Source organism: Callithrix jacchus, chromosome 12 (assembly GCF_049354715.1).
Source record: "Callithrix jacchus isolate 240 chromosome 12, calJac240_pri, whole genome shotgun sequence".
Lineage (NCBI taxonomy): Eukaryota > Metazoa > Chordata > Mammalia > Primates > Cebidae > Callithrix > Callithrix jacchus.
In genome coordinates this window covers 44,457,290-44,474,876 of record NC_133513.1, presented here as the reverse complement: position 1 = coordinate 44,474,876, position 17,587 = coordinate 44,457,290, and the positions used below count along the sequence as shown (strand labels likewise).

The window sequence follows — 17,587 nt, the reverse complement described above, 5'->3', positions numbered from 1 at the left end:
AGTATTAGCCTTTCTAAAAATATACCCAAAAGTAAAGAGCACCAACATAAAGAAGAATTTACATCAACGAATGGATAAAACAGCCAGTTAACATCAAATGGCAGTAACCCTAAATTTAAATTGACTAAATCCCCCAATCAAAAGACACAGCCAAAACCCAACAGCATGTTACATCCAGACCTGTTTCACATGCAAGGATACACAAAGACTCAAAACAAAGGTATGGAGAAAGATTTACCAACCAAATGGAGAGCAAAAATAAATAAATTAATAAATAAAAAGCAGGAGTTGCAATTCTTGTATCGGATAAAATAGATTTTAAAGCAACAAAGATATAGTGGTAAAAGGATCACCATGAACTTCATATGGAACCAAAAGAGAGCCCGCATAGCCAAGTCAATTCTAAGCAAAAAGAACACAGCGGGGGGCATCACACTACCGGATTTCAAACTATACTACAAGGCTACAGTAATCAAAACAGCATGGTACTGGTACCAAAACAGAGATATAGACCAATGGAACAAAACAGAGGCACTGGAGGCAACACAACATACATACAACTATACAATCTTTGATAAACCCGACAAAAACAAGCAATGGGGAAAGGATTCCATGTTTAACAAATGGTGTTGGGAAAACTGGCTAGCCATGTGCAGAAAGCAGAAACTGGACCCCTTCCTGACACCTTACACTATAATTAACTCCAGATGGATTAAAGACTTAAACATAAGACCTGGCACCATAAAAACCCTAGAAGGAAATCTAGGCAAAACCATCCAGGACATAGGAGTAGGCAAGGACTTCATGAACAAAACACCAAAAGCATTGGCAACAAAAGCCAAAATAGACAAATGGGACCTAATGAAACTCCACAGTTTCTGCACGGCAAAAGAAACAGTCACTAGAGTGGATCGGCAACCAACAGAATGGGAAAAAATTTTTGCAGTCTACCCATCTGACAAAGGGCTGATATCCAGAATTTACAAAGAACTCAAACAGATTTACAGGAAAAAAACAAACAAGCCCATTCAAAAGTGGGCAAAGGATATGAACAGATACTTTACGAAAGAAGACATATATGAGGCCAACAATCATATGAAAAAATGCTCATCGTCACTGGTCATCAGAGAGATGCAAATCAAAACCACATTGAGATACCATCTCACGCCAGTTTGAATGGCAATCATTAAAAAATCTGGAGACAACAGATGCTGGAGAGGATGTGGAGAAAAAGGAACACTTTTACACTGTTGGTGGGAGTGTAAATTAGTTCAACCATTGTGGAAGACAGTGTGGCGATTCCTCAAGGATCTAGAAATAGAAATTCCATTTGACCCAGCAATCCCATTACTGGGTATATATCCAAAAGACTATAAATCGTTCTACTATAAGGACACATGTACACGAGTGTTCATTGCAGCACTGTTTACAATAGCAAAGACCTGGAATCAACCCAAATGCCCATTGATAATAGACTGGATTGGAAAAATGTGGCACATATACACCATGGAATATTATGCAGCAATCATAAATGATGAGTTTGTGTCGTTTGTAGGGACATGGATGAATCTGGAGAACATCATCCTCAGCAAACTGACACAAGAACAGAAAATGAAACACCGCATATTCTCACTCATAGGTGGGTGATGAAAAATGAGAACACATGGACACAGAAAGGGGAGTACTAAACAGTGGGGTCTATTGGGGGAAAAGGGGAGGGCCAGTGGGAGGGGGAGGTGGGGAGGGATAGTCTGGGGAGAAATGTCAAATGTGGGTGAAGGGGAGAAGAAAAGCAAAGCACACTGCCATGTGTGTACCTACACAACTGTCTTGCATGCTCTGCTCATGTACCCCAAAACCTATAATCCAATAAAAAATTAAAAAAAAAAAAAAAGGATCAATGCAACAACAAGAGCTAACGATCCTAACACCCAGATACATAGAGACTTAGATTCAATGAGACAGAAAATTAATAAGGATATAAGGACTCAAACTCAGATCTGGAACAAGTAAACTTAATAAATATTTATAGAGCTCTCCACTTCAAATACACAAAATATACATTCTTGTCAATACCACATCACACCTACTCATAGGTTTAAATGAAACATTGATTGGCCATTATTAATACCCATTTTTTTTTCAGAATAAAGTAATATTTCCATTCACCCTCCCTCTTTCTCTTCCTCTTTCTCCCTCTCCTTTACTCATTTTTTTTCTTTCCTTCTCTCAAAAAAAAATAATAATAATAATAAAGAAATAAAAAAGAAATCAACTTATAAACCTCTAGATCCAGGTCGGCAATGTCTCTCTCATTGCTTGATTTTCTTCCTTCCCTTCCCTTCCCTCCCTCCCTCCCTCCCTCCCTCCCTCCCTCCCCACTTTCTCCCTTCCTTCCTTCCTTCCTTCCTTCCTTCCTTCCTTCCTTCCTTCCTTCCTTCCTTCCTTCCTTCCTCCCTTCCTTCCTCCCTCCCTTCCTCCTTCCCTCCCTTCCTGCCTTCCTACCTTCCTCCCAAAAAAAAAAAAAAAAAAAATGATGAATCCATCCCTTATTCTGTGCTACTTTATCCACAGGTCTGGCTTCCCCACTATTTGGGGGATTCTGAATATATCAAGCATGAGCCTCTGGGATAGCCAAGCATCTCCTCTCTTCCCTGCCTCTCCCATTGTAAGATTGCCTTCCTCCTACCCTGAGTCTCAGCATTTCCCCCAATCCCGCTCCTAGGTTCAGCCCCCTCCTCCGTGGGTGCAGCTTCTTATCTACCCTCTAGTTCTACTAGGAAAATATGTCTACCCCTTTCTCACCATTCTCCATCCCTTCACCTCCATTTCATAGACCTCTCACATTAGGAGGCATTTGTCATTTCCTATTTATATGAACTCTTTTCTGTTGAGGATGTTTTCCAGGCTCTGAAAAACACAGAGCATAGGCAGGAATCGAGCTTCCTCTCAACCTTGTACTTGTTGAGGAAAGAGGGTAAACCCAGCCACCTCCCTACAGGTGACCCTTGACCAAATGTCACCATAGATCATTAGATCTGCTATTTTTGCCACTTCCTGTTCAGACCAACTCCTTCTTCCTGTGTCTCCCAGTACTGCCTTGTCCCTCCTTCCAGGTGAACATGGGGAGTTGAGGAGAATAATGTCAGAACAGGCATGATAGCTGTTGAGCTGTTTGCAAATAGATTATTGGCATTTGTCTCATAATGCCTAAAAGGTGAAAGGGATGCCTCCGATTTCGGTTCTGCTATTAAAACAAAACAAAAACAAACACTGTATTTCACCTTTCAATGGGTTAAATTACCTTTATCTGGCTAGCTTATTTATAATATTAAGTGCATTCTGAATTTCCAGTCGCTGACTTACCATGGATCAATGCCTTAGAATAAGGCTGGTGGAAAGGTAGGCTGGGACAAGGCTGTGGATGAAGCCAACCTTGCTCCAAACCTTCAGCTCTCTGAAGAGCCTAGGTGGGCACAGACACCCAACTCTCCAGGCCCTTTTGACCCCAGAGAGCCCTCAGGACTAGTTCTGGGGTCCCAGTAACTCCAGCACAGGTTTCTTCCAGGAGCTTTGAAACATATTTGCAGATCATACAAGAAAGTAGAGGTCTGAAAACTAATAAGTGTAAGTGGCCAAATTACCTTTCTAGAACATACATCCTAGAAATGTTATTTGGCCACTTACACAGAGCTTTTTAAAAAATTGATAATATCTAGTGGTAAAGAGATTGTGAAAAAAATGCATGTCATCCTTCATGGCTACAGGCCTCACAAAATGATGCAGCCCTTTGGAGAGTAACACAAAAATACAGAACACAAATGTTTAAAGCTGCTCATACCTTTAACCTTTGCAAGTTGGGTTTTAACTGAAAAAGTAATCTAAATGTATCTAAAATCCATGACAAATATTCTAAATCAAGAGCTGACTCTAAAGTAAACATACAAACAGTTTAAATATTTACTATTAGGGAAATACTTTAATAAATTATGGTTCATAAATGTGATAGCATCTTATGTAACAAATGGTGATATAAAGACTGAAAAAAACACTAAATATATATATATATATGTACACACACATACATACATATAAGAATACTTAAGGAAAGTAGAAGAAAAAATAGAATGATCATTATTGATAGATACAGTATTTATTGCTGTTGTGTATACATGTGAAATGTAATATTCTAAAAGACGGATCATCACCTAATGGAGTGGGATAAGTAATGATTTTCTAGTCAAGCGGGTGAAAATGTTATCTTTATTTAACCTTGTTTCACAATTTGTGCTATCACACACAACACAGACACCCAATCCATTCTGCATTCCTCACGTGCCCCTGGCTCCACTGGGGCACTGCCCTGGCCCGTCAACAGGACACAAAGGCCTGGGAGAGCTCTCACACCTCTCCAGGGCACTGGCTCCCTGGCAATACCCAAGCACTTGGGAAAGTCTCCTTGACATTTTTGGCCTACTTCTAAACATTTTGCTTCAGTTCATTCTCCCCTTTCCCTAAAAGAAAAACAAACAAAAAAACATAGTCCAGACATAAAAAAAAAAAAAAACAGAGGCAGGAAATTTACGGAAAGGAGGAAGAACATCTTGGCCTGAGAGAAAGTCAAAAGCATGTGAGCATCCATCCCTGGGATTTCAGGACCACAGCAGCTAGAGAGACCACCCAGCCTTGTCTTCCAGCAAATGTCTTAGCAAACACATTCCCTTCTCAGTCTACCTGCACTGTGGAGTGTCAAAAAAGGAAAAAAAAAAATTGACATGGCGAGGGAGTCTGGCTGTAACACTTATAGCATCCTCCCTAACATTTAGAGGAATACGATTGGCCTCTATTTGCTGGAGGAAGATTGGGCCCTATAAACAAAGCCACAAGTGAGCTGGGATATTGGATGACATGCTTGTATTCCATGACTTCACACTGGCAGTAAGATGAGATTGCATTGCCTTCTGTTACTCCACAGATTCCACCCCTTTTGGAACTCACTTGGAGCACAACCTTTCGCAGACATCAGCCTTCAAGGCAAGAACCTCATCATTCTATTCCATTCCATCCTAACTGCTTTGGAAAGGGACAAGCAACCACACTGCTCCCCCAAATGAGAATGCTGGTGCTGCAAACATCAGTTAGAAATGCTATCAGGAAGTAGCACAGCAGGAAGCCAGGCACCCCTTGTGCCAGGTACAAGTAGGTGTGGGGCACCCACTGGGTACCAAGGCCTTCAGAAAGCTGATCCCTTTTTTATCCATGAAATAATTCTCAAGGGCAGAAGATTTCACCCCATTTACAGACAAAGAAACTGAGGCTTAGAAAAATTAAGTCACATGTCCCAAACAAGCCTGAATTATGAATAGCGGAGCCATGTCAACCTGAGTTACATCTGGCTCCAAAGAAGTCTGTGCTGTCTCCTCTGCCCTGGTTGGACTCATGAAGAATGGACTAGGGAAAATTCACCTGCTGTCTTTGCTCTTGGACCCCTTCCCAGAGAACATTGCTGGTGACAGACCATACATAAATTGCAATGTCTGTCTTTCCCTAGCTTTAGAAACAGAAGTAGTTTATGGAGTCACTGAAACTCTGGAAGAAGGGAAGACATGGGGTCTGTCCCTTCTCTGTATATCAGGGACTCTTTGGAAACCTGACACATTCTCATGTGTATTCACCACCCAGGCAGAGTGTATTCTGCCTCTGCTTGTAGCCACCATTTATCCTAACAAAGCAGAGCTCAGTCTTCTCAAGAATCCCAAGTTTTAGTTCCTATAGTCATGTTCATACAATGGCAACACATTATCACATGCAGCCTGAACCCTGGCTACAGTGATACCTGTATTATGTATGCACCATGCCAAATTAGATGCAATAGTAAAAACCCAGACCATCTGCAGAGAAAAAGACAATTTGGTCTGCTGGTGGGAGTGTGGCTGGCACGATATTTCTGGAATGGCAATTTGGTGGAGAGAATCGAATGTTTTTAAAATGTGTACATGCAGTAATTCTACCCCGTGGGACTTATCCTAAAGAATTATTCCATTTTCAAAAAATGTTTGCATAAAGATTTTTTTAGGGCAACACTGTTTAAACTAGTCAGAAGTTGAAAACAACCTAAATGCTCAATAATTGAGAATCAGCTAGGTAAACGATAGTACTAAATGATGGAACATTATGTTACCATTAATAGGGTGTTTTAAAAGAGCATTGATTGTTAAGGAAAATTTCCATGGGAAATAAGAGGCATCCCTGAGCTGTGAACTAGCCTACCAGCCTGGGTTACTGAGTCCAACTCTTTGAGTTTAAATCCCAGCTCCATTGCTTGCTGCCTGTGCAGGCAAATTACTTAACATCTCTGAGTCTCAGTTCCACTGGATATAAACTGGTCCCTACCTCAGAGTCCTGATGAGGATTGGATTCCTCAATATGTGTGTTGTGTTTAGGATCTTGTTTGATATATAATAAGTAGTGAATAAATGATAATCTTATGTTGTTTAGCAGAAAACGAATCTGTTACACTAGAGTACTGACATTGTGACCTCCTCTTAAATTATTATGTAAAACTTTATGTTTGTGAAGAATCAAAAGTAAGTGTCAAATATAAGTCATGGTCATCTCTGGGAGGTGCCGTTATAGGTGGCTCTTGTTGGTTTTAAATGTCTCTGTGTTGCCTCTGTTTCCTGCAGCCTGGCAAGCCTCACCTTTTGTGACTGTGAATATTGAGGGTGACTGTAGAGGCTCAGCCTCCTTCTTTGTACACAGTGCAATAGAAAAAGCAGGGTGCCCAGCTCCCCAGTGACCCTACTGTCTCAGGGGCTAAGAATTGTTTTCTAAAAGGACGGTATGCGAGTGTATGTGAGTGTGTATTTATGTGTGTGAGAACTGTGTATGTGCCTTATATGTAAGTGTGAGGGAGATATGTGTGCATAGTTGTGTATGTGTGGATGCACATGAGAACGTATGGATGGGTGTGTGTGCATTCGATAATACATGGTAGTGTGCACAGGTATGTACTCATGTGTATCTGTACATGGGAATGTGTAAGTGTGGGTATGGGTGTGTGTGTATATGTTGAAATAATGTATGTGCAGGCATGACTGTGTTTGTGTGTGAATGTATGTGAAGGTGTGAGAATTATGCAAGTGTGTGCACATGTGTAAGTGTGAGGGAATGTGTGTGTGTGAAGGTGTGTGAGCATACATGTGAGAATTGTATAAATGTGTGCAGGTGGATGAGTGTGAGTGTGTGTATGAGTATGTGCATGATTGTAAGCACCACTGCCCCCAGGGAGGCAGCAGAGAAGAGGACTCAGGTACCAAGCTGCTGGAGAACCATGAAGGGTTCAGAAAAAGTGGACCTTCAGCTGGAAATGAAGAGCCCATCACTAAAAAGAAAACAATGGAGAGAGGTGATGCAAAATCAATATAATGTGAGGTTGTGAGGCAGACCATAGGTGGGCCCAGCTAGGAGGCTGCCAGGAAACCTGCTACCCAAAGAATGAAAGGTAAAGACTTTCATTTTTATCTGCATCAGACTCCGGACCAGCAAAAGGAGGCAAAGCAGGACAGGCTCAGTGTAGGGGGAAAGAGACTGCAGCTGAACTCTCCACAATTACTGAAAAAGCTGCTTTCCTGAGGGTCCGCAGGACACAAAGTCAATTTAGCTCCTGGCTGCAGCCCAGAGTGAACAGGATGGAGCTGGACAATGACACGACACAACCAAAAGGCAGAAAAGGCCATCTGGCAGCAGGATGTCCTCTGGGTTGTGTGGCATGTAGAGCACAGACATGAGGGCAGCCCTTAGCTTTGTCATGGAAGTCCAAGAGAGGCCGCCCATGACCTGGATAGGAGAACTGAGAGGAAGGAGGTGTCCCCAGGCTACAGCAGTAGAACATGGCTCCTAATGGCCATGTGCCAGGATTTCTGCAAATGACTGCCTGTCCCATTATGTGGTATTCCTGTGTCATAGAGTAACATAGTCAATAGTGAGGAGCATAGCAGTGGGTAGAGAGAATGAGAGTAATTTTGCATCTCAAAAAAGGCCACCAATGCCTTTTTCTCATGAGTTTTTTTTTTTCTTTGTGTAAATTTAAAGGGTACAAGTGCAGGTTTGTTACATGGATATATTGCATTGTAATGAAGTCTGGGATTTTATTGTAACTATCACCCAAATAGCCTACATTGTACCCTTCATGTAATATCTCTTCCCTTCCCCCATCTCACCCTCCCACCTTTCCAAGTCTCTAACGTCTATTATTCCACACTTGATGTCCAGGTGTACACATTATTTAGCTCCCACTTACAAGTAAGGACATGTGGTATTTGATCTTCTGTTTCTGAATTATTTCACTTAAGATAGTGACCTCCAGTTCCATCCATAGTACTGTAAAAGACATGTTTTTATTATTTTTAATGGCTGAATAATATTCCATTGCATAAATATATATATATATATATATCTCACATTTTCTTTATCCAATCAACTGTTGATGGACACAGGTTGAGTCCATATCTTTGCTATTATGACTAGAGCAGCTATAAACATATAACTGCAGTTATTTTTTGATATAATATTTTATTTGAAAAGATACCCAGTAGGGGGTTTGCTGGGCAGTTCTACTTTTAGTTTTTTGGGACATCTGCATACTGTTTTCCATAGAAGTTGTAGTAATTTCCATTCACACCAACATTATAGAAGCATTCCCTTTTCTCTGCATCTTTGCTAACATCTGCTATTTTTTGTATTTTTTGTCATTTTAATAACAGCCATTCTGACTGGTGTAAATGATATCTCACTGTGGGTCTAATTTGCATTTACCTGATGACTAGTGATGCTGTGCATTTTTTCATATGCTTGTTGGCCATTTGTATGTCTTTGTTTGAAAACTGTCTATTCATGTTCTTTGCCCACTTTTTAATGGAGGAACAGATATCCAGAATTTGTAAGAAACTCAAACAACTCAACAACAGCAACAACAATAACAGAAATGCCTTTTCTCTTATGTTATCTGCCCTTTGATTTTTAAACTTCCTTAGAGAATTTTCTATCCTAGTTCATAGAGAGCATGGCAAGAACAAGGGTTTGAAGATAGGCAGACAGTGTCTTCCTGTAGCATCCTTGGCCAGCTAGCTGAGCCCTCTGAGCTGAATGCCCTCACCTAGAAGATAGGAATAGCATGCCCACCTCACACACTTGTCACAGGAAAAGACAGTGTGGAAAGTGCCTGGTGCATTGAAGAAACTCAAACAACAATACGTTATTCTCATGATCATAACAATCATTACCAGCATTATTTTAGCTTAAAGTTTGGATCCTGATAACAATGCCATTACCTCGGAATAAATCACACTTGAACTTGTCCTCAACCATCAGCCTAGTAAATTAGAAAAACTGTTAGACTAAGCTGGGTCACAGTCTCGGCCCAATTACTGATTTCATATCAATTTATAAAAATGGAAGAGGCACGCAGATGGTCCCTAAAGTCTTCTCCAGTGCTGGCATTCTCAGTCTATGCTATAGACTAGTGATTCTCAAAGTGTGTTTTCTGGACAAGCAGCACCAGCTCACTGAAGAACGTACAAGAAATGTAAATTATCAGGTAGCATCCCAAGACTCACTAAATAAGAGACTCTTGGAATGAGGTCCAAAAGGCTATGTTTTAATAACCTTTCCAGGTGATCCTAATGCATGCTAAAGTTAAGATGTAAAGATTCAGAGCTGGGGGTCAAATAATTTCTGATCTTCTCTTGAACATAGGTTTAGAAAGAAAGATAGTATTCAGGCTCCAGGGTGTTGAACTGGAGTAATAAATGGAATAAGGGAAGCCATAGAGTTGACACCAAGGCTACTAAAAACACATTTTAAAGGAAAGTAACACTGAACATCTTGAAAAGAACTCTACTTTTTGCTTTACCAGGCACTCTCTTTCCTTACCATCAATTCCATTCCCTGAATTTCTTAGAAAGTTCAGGATAAACTTCCATTGTCCAAATTGTGTATATTTTCCACCCAGGGAAATTGAGGCTCAATAAGAATTGTACCCAAGGCCACAGAATTAGCTATTGGCAGAGCTTCAATTCCTCCTCAGATCTCCTTGACTACAAATGGCCTTCTTCTCTGCCACATCAAAAGTTTAGCATTAGAAGCCCTAAAGAGCCGAGTTAAGCCCCTTAAGCCACTGACTCTGTCCTCATGCTGTTTTTTTCCACTCTTCTGCTGCCAGATTCTTGTCAAACTTTTGCTAATGACATCTGCCTATAGCATCCGACCCTATAGAGCCACTATGGCCGCATTCCCTTTTGGGGCCTCCAGCACTTTGGGAGGAATGCTTTTATTTTGTAAACCAAAAATTGTCCTTGTAAAATAAGGTTTCTTATATTTCCAAGAGAAAAAGAAGCTAGTTTGGTACAAAGGAAAAAAAAGTCCTAAGTTAGAAAAAATCAAAGCCTCCTTTCTCAAAATCTGAAATTGTACACTATCAGCAAAACTAGGGACTATAAACAACTTGTCAGTAGGGAAAAGGGACACATTGATTTTTAATGATTTGTCAAAATTTTAAATTGTCCAAAGACCATAATAAACTATAATCTAATCTGAGTTATTCCATGGGAAAAATTAAGAATGACCTAAAAGAAAGAGTAAATTAGTGTGCCTAGATACAAAATAGATTACAAAGGGAAAAGAATACAGAATGAAGAATGCCATCCCAGAGAACTGAAACAACTTAAGAATACATGAATTCAGGGTGCACAGATGACAAGCATACATGGGGTCAAATAGCCCATAAGGCACGGGAACAGGACTGTGCAGATACTCTCTGTGTGTCATGCACACACACACACACACACACACACACACACACACACGCAGAGAAGAATGTAAGCTCCTTGACCATGCATGTCCTGTTTACTCCCCTAGAATGATGTCTGGCATAGAGTTGGTGCTAAGTAAATATGTGCAAAGTGATTGAATAAAAGAGGAAGGGATGAAAACTAGAATCTGGGCAACCAGGAGCCTTGATCTTGGCTTGACTGAACTGCTGAACGGGGCCCATCCTTTCTGCCCCTCCAGCTCTGCCCTCCACCTTTCTCCACCCCGAAGTCTCACCCAGAGGCTTCACGGACAGCATCAGCGAGCACCCTTGGCCTCAGTTTCTAGAATTCAACACCACCATTTGTTCAAGCAAATGTTCTCCAACTCAGAAGCCATGAGAATCACCTGGAGGGCATGTTAAAACACAGATTGCTAACCGCCCTGTTGCCCAGCTTCTGATTCATTAGCTCTGCAGTAGAGTCCAAGAATGTACATTTCTAACGAGTTCCCAAATGATGCTGGCAGTGTTAGAACAAGGCCCACCCTTTGAGAACTATGATGTTAAAATATACTTTGCAAGGCATTGTGTTCTTTCCTACCAGTCTTTTTCAAAAATGTTTTTTGTTGTTGTTGTTGTTGTTTTGAGATGGAGTCTTGCTCAGTCATGCATGCTGGAGTGCGGTGTCACGATCTCGGCTCACTGCAAACCCTGCCTCCCAGAAACAAGTGATTTTTGTTCCTCAGCCTCCTGAGTAGCTGGCACTACAGGCATGTGCCACCGTGCCAGGCTAATTTTGGTATTTTATTTTATTTTATTTGAAGGTCTGGGATACATGTGCAGGATGTGCAGGTTTGTTACATAGGTAAACATGTGCCATGGTGGCTTGCTGCACCTATCAACCCATCACCTAGGTATTAAGCCCTGCATGCATTAGCTATTTATTCTGATGCCATCTCTCTGCTCCCCATCCACAGGCCCCAGTGTGTGTTGTTCCCCTCCTTGTGTCCATGTGTTCTCATCATTCAGCTCCTACTTATGAGGGAGAACATGAAGTGTTTGGTTTTCTGTTCATGTATTAGTTTGCTGAGGATAACGGCTTCCAGTTTCATCCATGTCCCTGCAAAAGACATGATCTTTTATCTTTTTATGGCTGTATAGTATTCCATGGTGTATTAATTTTTGTATCTTTAGTAGAGTAGGGTTTTACTATGTTGTCCAGGATGGTCTTGAACTCCTGATCTCAAGTGGTCCATCTGCCTCAGCCTTCCAAACTGCTGGGATTACAGGCATGAGCCACCATGCCTGGCCCTTTCACATCACTTCTAATCTTTACAATAACTCTGGTAAGATCTGGTATTATTAGTCTTATCATTCAGGAGCCCTAATTTGCCCAAGATCTCACAGCTGGCTAAAGATGATGCAAGAGCCAAATCCAGTTCTTTCAGACTCTAATCCCATTCTCTATTCACTACGCTATGTTGCCTTAACTGAGCACTTGACTTTGCTGAAATAAAGTTTAAGTGAGACCCATGAAACTGAACCCTGAGGCCAAGGTGGCTTTGCCATCTGAAGCAGCATCCTCTTAATATCTCTTTAGCCACAAAGGGTTGTTGGGAACTGGCAACACGAACGGTGCTGTGAGGAGAGAGAAGCGGGAAAATTGCATGCTGTCCCAAATAATATTAATGAACATCCCCCCTTCAAGTCCTGGGAGATGGTCCCCAGGGGTTTATGTGGAAGAACCTCATCCTCTAACTCCATCTGTGGCTAAGTATTCCTTTATGGCCTTTACTAAAATGTCAGAGCTCACACAACAGCCTTGGAGCACTATGAGGAGCTATAAAAGAGGTCACATTCTGACCAAAAAGATACAAACGGACTCTCATTCCTCATAGCTGAAAAGCTGCGGGCTCTACCGGTTGGAATTTACAGCTTTGTGAAGTCAGAAGACCCATAAAAGTTCTGCAGTAGAGGGGCTTTATAGGGAAAGCAGGGGAACTCCTGCACAGCCTGATGGGGGCCCTGCTGGACAGCCTGAGGGCACTGCCATCTCTGTACTTACTAGAAAGTCCCTCTTCTGACGTCCCCATGTACCTAACTGAGGCCTAGCATCTGGGCTGCATGGAACAGGTCCTAGTCCTCTTCTATGGGAGAACTCTCTGAACATTAGAAATACCAAATTTTGCTGCTGAGGATTATTTTTTATTAGGCCCCAAATTTCTGTTTTCTTTTTTCCAGTCTCAGGAATCATGGTTTTCGGAGCTTTAACTCATCTTATACTCTTCCTGATTTGAATTAATCCACCTCTAAACACCTTCTTTCTCTACTCCTCCACCTGTCTCTCTCTCTCTCTCTTTCACACACACACACACACACACACACACACACACACACACACTACAATTTCAAAATAGGGGACCCAGGGTTAATATTAATATCCTCATGTTATAGAGTGAAGAGACCTATCAACTTTTTTTTTTTTTTTTGAGACAGAGTCTTGCTTTGTTGTCCAGGCTGGAGTGCAGTGGTGTAATCTCGGCTCACAGCAACCTCTGCCTCCCAGGTTCAAGTGATTCTCCTGCCTCAGCCTCTTGAGTAGCTGAGATTACAAGTGCGTGTCACCATGCCCAGCTAATTTTTATATTTTTGGAGGGACAGGGATTCACCATGTTGGTCAGGCTGGTCTCAAACTCCTGACCTTGTGATCTGCCCACCTGATTCTCCCAAAGTGCTGGGATTACAGGCATGAGCCACCATGCTAGGCCTGAGACCTATCAGCTTTTTATTGGAGCACCCCATCCCAGTGGAAACCACTACTTCTACCCAAATATGTTTTATCTTGTTTATGATGACAAAATAATGATGACAATGATAATAATAGTAATAAAAAGACACAAAACTGGTGGAAAGAGACAGCTAAATTTTGGGAAAATGATTTTGTTTTTTGAGTTTTGAATTCCTTACTTGCAAAATGGAAACACCACAGACTGTTCTCATTGGTGAAGATAAAGTACATTAGCATGATGCCACACATATTAATTTCTTTGTAAATGTTATTTTTCTTTACTTTTTCTCCCTCTTTGCTCCTGAATAAACATGATGCCAACAAAGTGGAAATAAAAATAAGCTAAACAAAAATTGCCAACAATCCAGCTGATATAATAAATCAAAATTATTTTCATCAAAATTTCTTCTTGATTTTAATGTAATCAAATAATAAAACAGTTCAAAATGTAAAAACTTAAGTCATAAAACCCAAAGCAATACTATTCAATGGAACAAACAGAATGGAATCAGCCCATATTTGAGGCCAGCACTAAGGTGAAGCGTATCAGACCTGGGTACAAAGCAAATTGCAGGCCAGAGGACATCTGAAAAATACAATCAGATTTTAGGGAAGTCAACATCCTCCCACTTCCTCTAATGTGACGTTTGAAAATAATCAAGGTTAGCATGATGGCATGGATATTGGTTTGATTCCAGAGCTTACTCTATCAAATTATAAAAATCATAAAAGAAAGTAATTGAAGAATTCATAACGAGATTTACTTGGCAATGCTCAAAACCCAAAGCAGAATAATTTAACAAGGGAGGCACAGTGGGGGCTTTCCTTGATCTTAATCTTTGGACGGTATTATCCCAAACCCATCATCACCAAACGGAATTAAGCAGCGAGTTATGAAGGGGCCAACTTAGTCAATTGTTCGGCAACTGGCTCCAGGAAGACTGACTCTGCACCCCACGAGGCCCAGGGCAGAGGACCACTGCCCTCCCTGCTCCCTACTTGCCCCTGATGCAACTGGACCCCAGAAATTTTGCTGCTCATTCATGTTTAAGAAAGATGCAACGAGTGCATTTTTACCCACTCTCATTTCTTACTCATTGAACATTTACTTTGATTTTTGAAAGGGTAAGAGACTTTGAGTAAGCGCTTTATCGCTGTGCCTACCTCTGCCCTAGGCCATCCCTGGGGACAGACAAATAAATAAGAGGTAGGCCTCACCCTAGAGAAGCCCCAAATCTAGCAGGGCTGTGACACAGCAGGGCACTGAGGGTTGAATGGCATCTGGTGAGGCTGCACTCTGGGATGTATGGTGTGGTAAGAGGAAAGGGAAAGCCCAGGGAATGCTGAGGAGAAGTAAATGCTTCTCTTATGGCCCAAGGGATAACCAGGAACCAGCCTGGCAGGCAGAGAAAGAGACTAGCACGCCAAGCAGTGTGCAGGAGCGAAGGCTTCATGCTGATCACGAGTTTCTTTCACTTCTGCGGAGTGTCACAGGGTAATGACAAGGGCGCTGGAGTGAGAAGAGTTCAGTACTGACACAAGCTTGATTGTCAGCAAGTCCCTTGCCCTCTTGGAACTTCAGTTTCCTCATTAATGAACTGGTCGTGCTGAAGCACAATTGAGCTGATGTGCAGGAGAAAACCCTATACCTGGTCCATGCCTGGCTTCTCTCATGGTAGCTGTTGTGATTAAATTAATCTCCTCATTGTCCAAACATTAACATAAGGCCCCAACAGAGGAAAGGAAGACTCAGGGTAAAATAAGAAAGGATACAAAAATCTCTTGCTTTTGAAATAATATACTGTCCCAAGTCAGTTTTGGTCTTCTAACTCAGTTTCAGGAGGAAAACTGTCACTTTTACATATTAACTGAGTTCAGCACTAGTAAATGACTAGATGAATAAATGAATGAATAAATGGATAAAAGACAAAATATTTCACACAGTAAATCACTGCAGAAATCTATATTTAAAGAAGAAATTTACATGTCCACCACTTCTCATTATTAAACAACCATAAATCTCTAAACATGATCTTATTCAATTTTCCTCAATTAGCCACAATTTATAATAGCAACACACAGGAAAGAAACATTAAATAAAAAATTATTGCTTTTCCACTCTAGTCCCCAGAATTATAAAGCAAAATAAAGCAAAAATACATGCATACACAAATTCCTATGTACAAATAAAAACAGAAAGAGAAACAAAAAAAAAACACAATAAAAGATAGGAGAAAAGTAGAAAAATACTAATTTATTTTTTAAATTTTAAGCTAAATCACAAGGATTTGATGAAAATTAATAATGTAATTCATTCAAAGCCCTGCTGTTGGCAATATTCAGTAATAATTCATCAAGAGCTTTAAATGTTTATATCCTTTCTGGCACCATAATTCTACTTTTGAGAATTAGACATATAGAAATAAATGTAGTAACTGAAAAATATTAGGCATAAAGATGTTCTACAATGTTATTTATAACTGTAAACACTTGGAAATGACCCAAATGGTAATCAAGAAGGGAATGTTTCAATAAAATTTTACATCAATTTACATCTATTTGATAAAATACTAATTAGTCACTAAACAATTTTTATAAAGTTTTACCACATTGTCAGAAAAATGCAGGATAAAATATATTTTCTATAGCATTATAATTATATAAAATGTTTGCAGAATTCTAAAAAGACTAGACAGAAATACACAACAGGATTCCTGGAACTGCATTTAGGTGATGAGAAAAGAAATATTTTTAAACTTTTCTTAATGGGAACATATTACATGTAAATCATAAATGTATAACCTAAGCAGTTTCCTCTAGAAACTGCTTATTATTTTTAAAGTTGATATGGATTGGGGGAGATTTGAGTGCATCTGGTATTGGGTGGACTGCAGAGTCAAAGCATGTGAAAAAGGTGTAGGCACATTTTAATTGGCCAAGGCCTACAGAACTTCGGAGGCTGAAGCCCAAGACCATGGGAAGGATGTTGAAGACAGCGACCGTGAAGCAGTGAAAATACCACTGCCTTCATTCTCCCACAAGGAAGCCACACATTTAGTAGAAATAAACATAGGTTTTGTTCACATGGAGTTCAACTGTTGTTTTCTGCCTCTCTAATTTCCTTTATCTGCCTGTACCTTTTATTTCTTGCTCGCCAGTTTGCTCTCACATTCTCGCACTTTTATTATCTTCAAATCAGAAAAGGAGTTGAGGCTTATAGATTATCAAAATGTGTTCCTAACATGACCATCTTGGAAAGCTTCTTCTAACTTGACTAAGCAGACTGTATCCCTGCTCTGGGCATCCAAATTCTTTCCCACATTAAATCAATCGCAGCCATTTACTGTCCTCTAGAACTTAATTCCTTGACAAAAAGATTAAGTCCGAGACTTCATATTTTGAACTAAGTGATAGTGAATACACAACATAAAAACTCACAGGATGGGGCTAAAACAGTGTTTAGACGGAAGTTTACATATAGCTCTAATACTTAGATTAGGAAAAAAAAAGTAAAATTATGATGTATGTTTTAACATTAAGAAGCCAGAAGAAGTACAAGAAAATTATAACCAAAGTAAAATAGAAAAAAAAATTTATGTACAAAAAAGTTGAAATCAATAAAATATAAACACGCTGGTGAAAATCAGTGAAGGCATAAGTTTGTATTTTTGAACAGAAAAACCATGCTCATCATAGATTGGAAGATTCAGTATAACAAAAATACGTTTTCCCTGAAATTATTCCTATATTAAATGTAATTGCTATCAAAATCTCAATATGCATTTTTGAGGAAATTGACAACATGATTCTAAAATTCAAGTGGAAATGTAAAGAATCGGAAATTGCCCAGTCTTGCAAAAGGAGAACAAAGTTGAAGGACTTACAATACCTGATTTAAGGAATTATTTTAAAACTTCAATAATCAAGATATTTTTGTATTGGCATAAGAATAGATGCATGGATCAAGGGAGCAGAATAGAGTGTCCAGA

At 40.2% G+C, this 17,587-nt stretch overlaps 1 protein-coding gene across 8 annotated transcripts in view; it reads right to left on the bottom strand.

Annotated features, from left to right (window-relative positions):
* Positions 1 to 17,587, bottom strand: part of GRID1 (glutamate ionotropic receptor delta type subunit 1) — an 806,979-nt gene that overhangs the window by 23,027 nt on the left and 766,365 nt on the right. The gene's annotated exons all lie outside the window — the stretch shown is intronic.